General features: G+C 38.0%; 1 long non-coding RNA gene across 1 annotated transcript; it reads left to right on the plus strand.

The window, feature by feature from the left end:
* Window positions 1-91: 91 nt before the first annotated feature.
* Window positions 92-5,621, plus strand: LOC131383993 (uncharacterized). The gene is made up of 2 exons (XR_009214434.1): window positions 92-3,549; window positions 5,310-5,621. It is a non-coding gene; the product is annotated as an uncharacterized LOC131383993 (long non-coding RNA).
* The last annotated feature ends 4,611 nt before the right edge of the window (window positions 5,622-10,232 follow it).

Consider the following 10,232-nt stretch of genomic DNA (forward strand, 5'->3'; position numbering starts at 1 on the left):
GAGATTGAGACCATCCTGGCTAACACAGTGAAACCCCATCTCTACTAAAAATACAAAAAATTAGCTGGGCGTGGTGGCAGGTGCCTGTAGTCCCAACTACTCAGGAGGCTGAGGCAGGAGAATGGCGTGAACCCAGGAGGCGGAGCTTGCAGTGAGCCGAGATCACGCCGCTGCACTCCAGCCTTGGGACAGAGTGAGACTCCGTCTCAAAAAAAAAAAAAAAAATGTGGTTTGTATTTTTCCTTTTAGAGTTTGCAGAGGTATTTTTTGTAGCCCAATATGTGGTCAGTTTTTGTGATCGTTCTATGGCTATGTGAAAATAAGGTATATTCATATATTAGGTTAGAGTGAAATATCCATCAGAGCTACCAGTTTGATTATGTTGTTTATGTCATTTATTTCCTTAGTTTTGTTTTTTGTTCTCTCAGACTAGGATAAATAAATTTCCTGTTATTAATATCTTTCTGTTTCTTCTTTTATCTCCTGTAATTTCTATTTTCTGAATGTTGCTACTGTATTATTAGAAGCATATATATTCATATCTGTTTTTGTTATGAATTATAACCTTTATATGATGAGTGACTTTCTTTTTGTACTTTTTGACCAAAATTCTACATTATCTAATAAAAGGATTGCACTTCATGCTTTTGTGAACTTTATCCTATCCTTTAACTTTTTTTTTCAGGTATATCTTGATGACAGCATAGAATGGTTTGCTTTGTGGGTCAGTTTAAAGCTTTTTTTCTGTTTAGTGGATGAATTAAGCCAGATATAGATAGGAAGGATGTATCTTCCTATCAAGACACAACCATTGGTCATGGTTTTGTAAAATTATTTTATGCCATTTTTTACGTTTGTATATATTTTGAAACTTTGAGTGTTGTGTTTTCTGTGCTTTTTAAATGGTAGTCCTCATATTAGGAAGATTTTCCCCCCAGTGATTATCTTTATACTTATACCTTCATATGATACCTATCTTCCTCTCTTTTAAAGCAGTCTTTTGTTTCCCTTAATTGAGTAACAATTACATTAGCTTTATTCTCTTCCTTTCTTTCTACTAGTTTTAGCCAATATGGTATTATTTTATTGCCCTTTATAATTTTATTCTTTCATGTTGCTTAAGTTTTTACTGATTGACTTTCAACTTTGACTCCTACCTGTTGCACATGAGGTGCAGTCATTGAGCTTATTCTACTTTTTATATATTCTACTCTTAACATTGATTTGTATATATTCATTTATTTGAATTCCTACATTCTTAGACCACGTAACAGTTTCATTCCATTTGTTTTCAATCTTAAATCTGCAATTAAATATGTTGTTGCTCACTGCCAGTCCTTTTGCTAAAATTTTTCTGGTCATTTGTTGGCTTCAGTTTGTCCTTAAGTTGTTTCTTCAAGAAATGCTCATATGAATAAGGCCTGAGTTATCTGTAGCCTTATTCCCCAAGGACTGTTTGGGTAGCTGTGGAATTGTTGGCTCACACTTTTTCCTTGAGTACCTTGTAGGTATTTTTCCACTGTCTTCTGGCATTGACTGTTCAATAGAGAAGTATGATGCCAGCTTGATTTTATTTTTCTTAGAAGAAGTGTGCTTTTTGTGTGTGATTGCTGAAAGTATTTCTTCCAAATACCAAATAATTTAGAAATTATTTTATTAAGTGACATCAGTAAAATTACTAGATGTTTTCTTAGTTGACCATTTTGGGTCAGTTTTATATCCGTCATTTTATTTACTTTTAAAAAATTTCTATCCTACCTGCTTCTTACTGTGCCTTTGGTGTTGTATATTTTTACCATGTGCTCATTGCATTTTAGTCTTCATCTTTTTAATTCTTAAAATTCTTTTTCTTCCATTTCTTTTCTGAGTTCTGCCATGCTTGTTTCACTACAACTCCTGTTGACTGGTTCGTTCCTCCTTGAGTTTCTCAATTTCTGCTCTGAACTTTTTCTTCATAACTGCATTAGGAATTTTTCAGTGTGAGTAAAAAGTAGGGTTTTAATTTTCCTCTGCTTTGTGATGATATTGTCTGTTGAGTTTTCTTTGTCAGAGATGTCGCATTGCCTTTTTACATTTTTTTCTATGGTATTATTGTATGGATACTTACCACTTTTTTGTTGCTTATATTGGCATGAGATGAGTTTCCCAGACCATCTGTTAGAAGGGACTTAAGGGTCTTAGAAACATTAGGAACACCTTCGGAGCAAGATAGTTTTCCAGGTTTCTGTGCTCAAGGCCTCTCTCCTCCATTGTTCTGGTGGACTCATTCTTCAAAATGCAGCCACATCGCCTATGCCTCCCAGTAACTTAAGGGGTTTAAGTAATGTGAACTACCAGCCATGAGTTCCCCAGGTCCTGACTAGTTCTGCTACCAAGGGATGCACCTCCCACCCTTCAAATTGCCTGCCTCAAATGTTAACAATTAAAGAATTTGTGACAGATATACAGGAGTTCTTTGTACTATTCTTATAACTTTTCTGTAAGTTTGAAACTATTACAAAAGAGCATGCCTCACTTGTAAAAGGGTGGTCCTTTCTGAGATCTGTCACTTCCAAACCACCCTCCACTTATTGTTCTGCCACTTTCTACACCTCCTTTCCTTACCTCTTTCTGAGAATCCCCCATTTAATCTCAGTTCTAAACATTGTAGTTCCCACTTGGGATAGGTTCTTTTCTTTCTGGGAGTAAAGATGTGCTATTCCCCCACCAGATTCCCTTATACTTCTTGTCATTCTCTCATGCTCAGATGTGGCTTCTTTTAGTCTCAAGTACTTTGGGTCGTATTTACTTATAAGTTGGCATTTTTAGGTTTTTATTATCCCCTAGTTTCACTAAAGATATATGGTATTTTTTGTTTTTAACATTGTCTTTGTTGCTCTGTACAGGTTCTAGGAGAAAGATGGGAAAATTTGGAACTAAATTGCTGTTATGTTCCTACTAGAACTTGAAGTCCAGCTTTGAAAATTATTAAGAAATAATTTCTAGGCCGGGTGTGGTAGCTCACGCCTGTAATCCTAGCACTTTGGGAGGCCAAGGTGGGAGGATCACTTGAGCCTAGGAGTTTGAGACCAGCCTGGGCAACATAGTGAGACCCCATCTCTATTAAAAAATAAAGAAATGATTTCTAAATAACCCCTTGTTTAAAGAAATCACAAAGAAAATTTTGAACCAAAGGACAATGAATACAATACATATCAGAACTGGTATGATCAGCTAAAGCAATGCTTAGAGAGAATTTAAAACTTTAAATGCCTATTATAAAAGAAAAAAAGCGTCAGTGACATGAGCATTCATTCTCAACAAGTTAGAAAAATCACAGAAAATTAAATGCAAAGAGAATAGAAAGAAATAAAAGATAAAAACAAATCAATGAAATAGAAGAAACTTCTCTCCTTTAGATAGGGATACTTCAAAGGTTTTTAAGAAGGATAGTGACATGATCATATTTGTTTTCCAGAAAGAGACCTCTGGCAGCAGTGTGGAGAATAGATAGAGGAGAAAAAACTAATCTGAGAAGCCAGTTAGGAGGCTTTTCAATCACTAGTTCAGGTAAGAGATGGTGATGGTCTAATGTGGGATGGAGAGGAAGGATTAAGCTGAAAAAATAGGTTTAAGAACCATGTCCAGAAAAAAAAAAAAAAAACTTTGGGTATAGTAGGTATAGTACTGGTACATGGAACTGATGGAAAAAAATAGAGCAGAGCTTTACTAGGTTTTTGAAGGAATTGTTTTTGCAAATAAATTACAAGCCTGGCCTATCAGTCAGGGCCCAACTAGAGAAGCAGAACCAGTAGGAAGTACAGAGAGAGGGTTTATGCAATTGTAGGGGCTAGCTAGGCAAGTCTGAAATTTTGGGGGCAGGCTGTCAGGAAGGGCAGGGAAATTCAGGCATGGGCTGAAGCAGTTATCTGTAGGTGGAATTTCTTGCTCTCAGGGAAGCTTCAGCCCCACTTTTAAGACCTTTCACCTGATTGAATCAGGCCCATCCACATTATTCAGGATAATCTCCATTACTTAAAGTCAACGGATTATGGATTTTAATTACATCTACAAAATACCTTCATAGCAACACCTAGATTAGTGTTTGATTAAACAAATGGCAGCTGGTAGCCTAGCAAGTTGACACATTAGAAACAACACCTGCCATGGTGGCTTACACTTGTAATCCCAGCACTTTGGGAGGCCAAAGTGGGAGGATCACTTGAGATCAGGAGTTTGAGATCAGGCTGAACAACATAGTGAGACCTGATCTCTACCAAAAAAAAAAAAAAAAAAATGAAAAAAATTAGCCAGGTGTGGTGCGTGCTTGTAGTCCCAGCTGCTAGGGAGGCTGAGATGGGAGGGTGGCTTGAGCCTGGGATATCAAGGCTGTGGTGAGCCATGATTGTACCACTGCATTCCAGCAGTGACAAAGCAAGGCCCCATCTCAAAAATAAATAAATAAATAAAAAGAAAAACAACCCTCCACACCTGGTCTGAAATTTTCTGTGATTATTCAACCCTTGAAACAACTTTCAGATACAGTGACTGCCATATTATAAACTGGCTCCCAAGAAGGGCATACTCTCCAATGTACATTCAGAGCACTGACTCTGAGTTTTCTACCAGGTATGAATGGTGGTACTGTCAACTGAATATGGAGGTAGATCTGCTATTGCTGGTTAGCAGTATACAGCATGTATCAATGTTAACATGTCCAAAGCTTGAGGATTCTATGGAACATATAGATAGACATATCTAGTGTATATTTAGAAATTTAGGTATGAAAATGTATAATGGTGGGAGCTGAAAGTAAGAGTGTTGGGACTCCTCAGTACGTAAATCCATATTTGAAACTATAGAAGTGGAAAAACTCTTTAGGAATAGTATTTAAATCGAAACAAGAAAGAGGATAAAGCCGTCGAGGAATACTAGCATTTAAGAAAGAACGAACTAGTGAGCAAGTAGTGATTATTACAAGGCAATGTGAGACACCAAACATGATGTCAAAAAAGCCAAGAGGGGAAACATATCCAAAAAATAAATGAGCTTGGCACAGGGGCTTACGCCTGTAGTCCCAACTACTTGGGAGGCTAAGGCAGGAAGATAGCCTAAGCCCCAGGAGTTGCAGACTGCAGTGAGCTGTAATTGAGTCACTGTACTCCAGCCTGGGCAACAGAGTGAGACCCCTGTCTCTAAAGAAAGAAACAAAAAGTAGATGATTTCACAGTTAAACAATGAGAGCTTTTTCAGTAAAATCAAGAGACAAGGATATCAGTACTATGATTTTTAGTCACTATTGTGTTTGCTAACTTCTGTTCTTCTTACAGGTTTCAGTCTACATGTTACTTCCTTGAGAAGCAGTGTTTGACACCCTTCTCCCCCCATCCAGCCATCCCCCAGGTCTGAGTTAGGTATTTCTCTTCTGTATTCCCATAGCACAGTGTAATTCCCCTATAATAGCATGTATCACCTTGAATTATGAGTGTTTATTGTTCTGTCTCTCCTATTAGAATGAAAGCTCCATGAAGGGATTGTCATTTTATTCACCAGTGTACCCTCTATGCCCAGCACAACTTTTGGTCATATTAAACAAAGAATGAATAAATAAATCCAAGAGCATAGGAGGAGGAGCATCCAAATGAGCCTGAAAAATCAGAGAAATATTTGTAGTAGTATGTGATATCTTAGCTGAGCTTTAACAAGTATAATGAGATCAAGAGTTTGGATTGAAAATGAGGTACTCAGGAATAAACAATTTCTGAGGTCTCTAAGATATTATAAAACTTCATTGAAAGACCTAAGAAAATTTAATGAAACACATTATCCTTATTAATCTTTAAATGTAGTTTTAATTAAAATTCCAATAGGGGGCCAGGTACAGTGGGTATACTGGTATTTCCAGCACATTGGGAGGCCAAGATGGGAGGATCGCTTGAGCCTGGGAGTTCTGACCAACATGGCGAAACCCTATCGCTAAAAAAAGACAAAAAAATCAGCCAGGCGTAGAGGTGTGTGACTGTAGTCCCAGCTACTCAAGAGGCTCAGATGGGAGAATCGCTTGAGCCCAGAAGTCGAGGCTGCAGTGAACTGTGATCTCACCACTGTACTCCAGCCTGGGCAAGAGAATGAGACCCTGTCTCAAAAAACATAAATAAAATAAAATTCCAATAGGGTATAGTATAACACTTGATAAGTCAATATTAAGATTTATATGGAAGAATAAGTGACTGAGAAAAACCAATAGAATTTTAAAGAAAAATAAAGCAGAAATTGCCCTAGTTCCTATAAAACTGTAACAGTTATACCACATGGCTTCAAGTGCAGGGACAGGCAGATTAATGAAGCAGAGTCTAGAAACGAGCCACATATGTGTTTATGGAAACTGTAAATATCTGATGTAGTGTTTCAGATCAGTAGGGAAAGAGTAGAATAATAAATTGTGTTTACACAGTTAACTGTTTAAAAAAATTAGATCCATCTTACATTAGACACAAAATCTATTTCTAGGTGAATTATATCCCAAATATGAAAAGCAAATCTTCAAAATTCTTTTAGGATAAAAATGAGAGAATATTCCTAACACCAAACAGAGTACAAAGTATAAACTGCAAAGGAAAATACTGATAAACTTGACCAAAATTTAAAACTTGTGTATTGCAAAAGAAACAATAAAGTTAAAAACATTACAAAATCTGTAGCTCATATAACTGAGAACTTTACAAAATATAAGGACAGATGAATTGAAAAATAGGTAGTTCTCAAAATAGGAAACGCATATAGCCAGTAAACACATGAAAAGATTCTCATTCATTAATAATCAAGAACTTGCAGGTGAAATCAGTGTTACCATTTTGTACGCATCAGATTTGTAAAATTAAAAAGCCTTACAATTTGCAAAATGCAAGGTGAAAAGAAAAATCTTATGAAATACCAAATGTTGGTGAGGATGAAGTAAAAGGAACTCTCACACATTGTTTGTAGAAGTACCATTTGGTACAACTACCCCGGAGAGCAATTCTCAACTAGAAGAGATGAAGTAAAGATGAAATTGCATAACTTAAAACCCATAAAGAGGTATCTTGCATGTGTGCTTGAAACATTATATGTAATAGCAGAAAATTGGAAACAGCCTAAATTCCTGTCAGTAGTAGAATGAATAAACAGCACATAAATAGTTACATAATATTGTGGTGTACTACATAACAGTTAAATGAATGAACCAGATCTATATGTATCAATGTGAATTATTAAAACAATGTTGTACCCAGACATCATGGCTCATGCCTGTAATCCCAGCACTTTGGGAGGCAGAGGCCTTCGGATCATATGAGGCCAGGAGTTCAAGACCAGCCTGGCCTACGTGGCAAAACCCCATCTCTACGAAAAATACAAAAATTAGCCAGGTGTGGTAGTGCACGTCTATAATCCCAGCTACTTGGGGGTTGAGGCATGAGAATCACTTGAACCCAGGAGGCGGAGGTTGCAGTGAGCTGAGATCACACCTCTGTACTCCAGCCTAGGCAACAGAGTGAGACTCTGCCTCAAAAAAGAAAAGAAAAAATGGGCTGGGCCTAGTGGCTCAGACCTGTAATCCCAGCACTTTGGGAGGCCAAGGAGGGTGGATCACTTGAGGTCAGGAGTTCGAGACCAGCCTGGCCAACATGGCTTAACCCTGTCTCTACTAAACATACGGAAACTAACTGGGCCTGATGATGCACGTCTATAATCCCAGCTACTTGGGAGGCTGAGGCAGGAGAATCACTTGAACCCAGAAGGCAGAAGTTGCAGTGAGCTGAGATTGTGCCACTGTATTCCAGCCTGGGCGACAGAGTAAGACTCTGTCTCAAAAAAAAAAAAAAAAGAAAGAAAGAAAATGTTGGGGGTGAGTAAATAGCAAAAGGGGCCAGGCACGGTGGCTCATGCCTGTAACCCTAGCACTTTGGGAGGCCAAGGCAGGTGGATCACTTGCGGTCAGGAGTTCAAGACTAGCCTGGCCAACATGGTGAAACCCCATCTCTACTAAAAATACAAAAATCAGCCAGACGTGGTGGCACGCACCTGTTGTCTCAGCTACTCGGGAGGCTGAGGCAGGAGAATCAGTTGAACCCAGGAGGCAGAGGTTGCAGTGAGCCGAGATCATGCCACTGCGCTCCAGCTTGGGCGACAGAGCAAGATTCTGTCTCAGAAAAAAAAAAAAAAAAATTAGCCTGGCATGGTGGCGTGTGCCTGTAATCCCAGCTACTAGGGAGGCTGAGGCAGGAGAATTTCTTGATCCCTGGAGACGGAGGTTGCAGTGAGCCGAGATCACGCCACTGCACTCCAGCCTGGGCAACAGAGTAAGACTCTGTTTCAAAAAAAAAAGCAAAAGGATATGTTATTATTTATATAAACTTAGAACAAAAGTATATACTAGGTACATACAAATAAAATAAAATTATTAAACAGATGGGACAAATACACACCAATTTCAAGATGTGTGGATCGTTTTAGGAAGAAAAAAGAGAAATGGAATAAGGTACCTAGGTTGGGAGAAGAGATAGACCAAAAAGATTTAAGAATAATATGAGAGTATGTTTATGTGAGCCAAGTACAACTTGTGCTGTTGGGAGGCAAAAAAATAAGATTGATTAAAAAAAAAAAAAAAAAAGACCTATGGGCCAGGCGTGGTAGCTCACACCTGTAATCCCAGCACTTTGGGAGGCTGAGGTGGGCAGATCATGAGATCAGGAGTTCGAGACCAGCCTGATCAACATGGTGAAACCCTGTCTCTACTGAAAATAGAAAAATCAGTTGGACATGGTGGCGCACACCTGTAATCCCAGCTACTCAGGAGGCTGAGGCAGGAGAATCGCTTGAACCCGGGAGGCAGAGGTTGCAGTGAGCCGAGATCTTGCCACTGTACTCCAGCCTGGGCGACAGAGCAAGACTCTGTCTCAAAGAAGAAAAAAAAAAAAAAAGACCTATGGTAACTTAATGAAATGGAAATAAAGCCTAACATTTGAAGTTGGTTTATTTTTTCCCCAGCTTTCTTCAGGTATGATTAACAAGTAAAAGTTACATGTATTTAAGGTATACAATGTGATTTTTTATAATATGCATTGTGAAATGATTACCACAATCAAGCTAATTAATATAACAGTCACCTCATAGGTATGTGAGAGACATAAGAACATGAAATTTACTCTCAGCGTATTTCAAGTATACAATAATAATTATAGTCACCATGCAGTACATTAGGTCTCCAGAACTTACTCATCTTATAACTGAAAGTTTATATGCTTTGACCAACATCTCACCATTTGCCTCAGCCCTCAGCCGTCAGCCCTCAGCCGTCAGCCCTGGGTAACTACCATTCTAACCTCTGTTTCTGTGAGTTGAGCTTTCTTAGATTCCACATGTGAGATCATACAGTATTTGTCTTTCTGTGTCTTGCTTATTTTATTTAACATAATATCCTCCAGGTTCATCCATTTTGTCACAAATGACAAGACTTCCTTCTTTTAAAGGCTAAATAATACTCCATTTTATGTATATACCACATTCTTTTTATCCATTTGTCTGTCAATGGTCACTTAGGTTGTTTCCATATCTTGGCTGTTATGAAAAATGCTGCAGTGAACATGGGAGTGCAGGGGTCTCCTTGAGATAGTGATTTTATTTACTTTGCATGTAGTCCCTGAAGTGGGATTGCTAGATAATATAGTAGTTCTATTTTTAATTTTTTGAGGAACCTCCATACTGTTTTCCATAAAGCCTGCAACAAAGGTTTATTAATTGCCAATAAAATGCTGTGAAAAATAATGAGAAATATTGCACTGACCATCTTACTTGCTTACATTTCCTTTTTTGCTTTTGCATGATTTTGATTTTGCAAGCCTTCTACGTGGTATATGCACTGAACTAAACAGCCTTTATTGAACTTGAAATCAGCTGGAGAAGACTGGTAATTGAGCACTATAACAAGTACTGTAAAGGAAAATACCAAGTGCAATGGAAGCATAAAAGGGAGGGATCCATTGTAGTCTCACTGGTTGAGGGATGTTTCCCTCAGGAAATGACAGGTGGGAGCTAGGTGACATTGGTGATGGAAATAAGCATGGAAGAGTACTCTAAGAAAGGGAGCAGTTCTCTCTTATTGTGTGATTGGTCTTGAGAATGATTGTTCTATTGGCATTTAATAACCTAACTTTCAACTGTGTAATTAAACTTACTGTATTTTACCAGTCTAAGACTCAAAATTTTTTGTTTAC

The sequence above is a fragment of the Hylobates moloch genome, unplaced genomic scaffold (genome assembly GCF_009828535.3).
Source record: "Hylobates moloch isolate HMO894 unplaced genomic scaffold, HMol_V3 SCAFFOLD_8, whole genome shotgun sequence".
Taxonomy (NCBI): Eukaryota; Metazoa; Chordata; class Mammalia; order Primates; family Hylobatidae; genus Hylobates; species Hylobates moloch.